Genomic DNA, 2,835 nt, shown 5'->3' with positions numbered 1-2,835 from the left:
AAAATTCATAAGCTTTAAAGTATGTGCACATATTCAGAATTTGCAGCCGGGTAAGGTCAAAGAACCCCCCCGCTGCATGCGCACTTCAGTACTTTACTCAGCCCTTGTCAGGGCAGAGAAGTACGACTGCACAGGAGCTAGACGAAGACCAGTGACACCGGACTGCCCCGCAGTTGAGCATAATACAGTGTGTCCGTAAAGTCATGGTGCACTTTTAACCAGTGACAGGATCTATCTATAGTTTACATTTTGGTGCCCTTTCTCTGGCCCAATCATATCAGACCTGTTCATGAGGAGAGATAACAACAACCAATCAAACACAAACTCATTTAAGCGGTTGCTGAGCCCCCAGTCAGATTAACCCCCTGATAAACTGAACTCTAATAAATACACTGCCAGGTCTGTGATATTATGCAACCACAAGCTTATGCCAGCTGTGTGGTTTTCCATGCCAGTCAAGATGTGGATGTACAGAGGACAGTTCAATGTGTTCTGTGGCTCGCTAAATTTGAATCAGTGCCCAATGTGCTACGTGAATATCAGTGCATTTATAACGAAGCGACAAGACATGGGAATAGGGATAAGCAGTTGAAGGAAACCGGCAGTTTGGTGGAGAAACCCCGTTCTGGTAGGCCATCAGTCAGTGATGAGTTTGTAGAGGCTATATAATAGATAAGTAACTTGGCACTCAACTTAGTAAATGGTGATGATTTTTAGGCCGGCCTCACACTCAGCGTATCAAAATACGGTCCGTATTTTACGGCCGTAATACGCAGAAAAGTCCCCAAAATAGTGATCCGTAGGCAGGGTGTGTCAGCGTATTTTGCGCATGGCATCCTCCGTATGTAATCCGTATGGCATCCGTACTGCGACATTTTCTCCCAGGCTTGCAAAACCGACATCTAATGGATTTATGTGCTCAAATGTTCGGTAAAACATATATATACAGTGTGTATGTGTATATATATATATATTTAATTCAGCACGATGTATGTGAAAAGCCGGTAATTCAATTGCCGGCTCTTCATTTCTCCTTCCCAAACCCGACATGATATGAGACATGGTTTACATACAGTAAACCATCTCATATCCCTTTTTTTTTTTTTTTTGCATATTCCACACTACTAATGTTAGTAGTGTGTATGTGCAAAATTTGGCCGCTGTAGCTGCTAAAATAAAGGGTTAAATGGCGGAAAAAATTGGCGTGGGCTCCCGCGCAATTTTCTCCGCCAGAGTGGTAAAACCAGTGACTGAGGGCAGATATTAATAGCCTAGAGAGGGTCCATGGTTATTGGCCCCCCTGGCTACAAACATCTGCCCCCAGCCACCCCAGAGAAGGCACATCTGGAAGATGCGCCTATTCTGGCACTTGGCCTCTCTCTTCCCATTCCTGTGTAGCAGTGGGATATGGGGTAATGAAGGTCTTCAGGTGGATTAAGAGTCTAATAAAATATTACAACACCCTGTGTCTTTATTTCATTAAAATACTTTGTAATGTGTGTGTGTGTCTGTGTGTTTTATTAACCATTCAGTACTATTGGATTAATAATGGAAAGGTGTCATAATTGACGCCTCTCCATTATTAATCTGGCTTAATGTCACCTTACAATAGCAAGGTGACATTACCCTTCATTACCCCATATCCCACCGCTACAAGGGAGTGGGAAGAGAGTGGCCAAGTGCCAGAATAGGCGCATCTTCCAGATGTGCCTTTTCTGGGGTGGCTGGGGGCAGATGTTTGTAGCAAGGGGGGCAAATAACCATGGACCCTCTCTAGGCTATTAATATCTGCCCTCAATCACTGGCTTTACCACTCTGGAGGAGAAAATTGCGCGGGAGCCCACGCCAATTTTTTCCTCGATTTAACCCTTTATTTTACAAGCTACAGCGCCCAAATTTTGCACATACACACTACTAACATTAGTAGTGTGGAATATGCAAAAAAAAAAAAAGGGATAGGAGATGGTTTACTGTATGTAAACCATGTCTCATATCATGTCGGGTTTGTGAAGGAGAAATGAAAAGCCGGCAATTGAATTACCGGCTTTTCACTAACAGCGCTGCGTATTTCTCGCAAGTCACACTGCTGGTCTGTGTGTAATCCGTATTTTTCTCGCCCCCATAGACTTGCATTGGCTTTTTTTTTTTATTTTTTTTGCGCAATACGGTGACAAACGCAGCATGCTGCGATTTTCTACGGCCGTACAAACCGTATAACATGGATCGGTAAAATACGGCTGATAGGAGCTGGGACATAGGGAATCATTGGGCCGTGTGTTATGCGCATTTTACGGGTGTATTTTCTGCGCTCATACGTCCGTAAAACTCACTAGTGTGTGGCCGGCCTTATTCAGATGGCAGTCCAAATTAAACGTTTCGGTCAAACATTAGACCTTCTTCAGTAAACTGCATTGCAAATGCATAACAGAATACAAACAATTGTAAATATACAAAAAGACAATAAGTCAAAAATAAAACATAAGGATAAACCTCATAATTAATGTGCAATATGTGATGGATAAGAGGGTAGGAGAGGTGAGGAATAGGTAAGTAACATCTTTTTACATACCGACTGCTTATGTAACAGGGATGGATCATGTCTCTAATTATGGAGTAGGTCCCAGATTATGGTTTCGAGTGGACCTGTCTGGGTATGGTAATAGCCCTATAATGGTAACAGAGACTGTATAGTACGGTGTACAGTTCAACGAATAAAGGAAAAAGAAGGAGCACAAACCATGGTGTACTGACCGAGTAAGATACCAAAGAAGAGTATCGTATATGGGCCTGGTGTTCCAGGTTTGGAAAAACACTGCAACTGTGATAAAATATAGA

This window comes from Ranitomeya variabilis, chromosome 7, assembly GCF_051348905.1.
Source record: "Ranitomeya variabilis isolate aRanVar5 chromosome 7, aRanVar5.hap1, whole genome shotgun sequence".
Taxonomy (NCBI): domain Eukaryota; kingdom Metazoa; phylum Chordata; class Amphibia; order Anura; family Dendrobatidae; genus Ranitomeya; species Ranitomeya variabilis.
The sequence above is the reverse complement of the archived record's forward strand: the minus strand, read 5'-3'. Positions refer to the sequence as shown.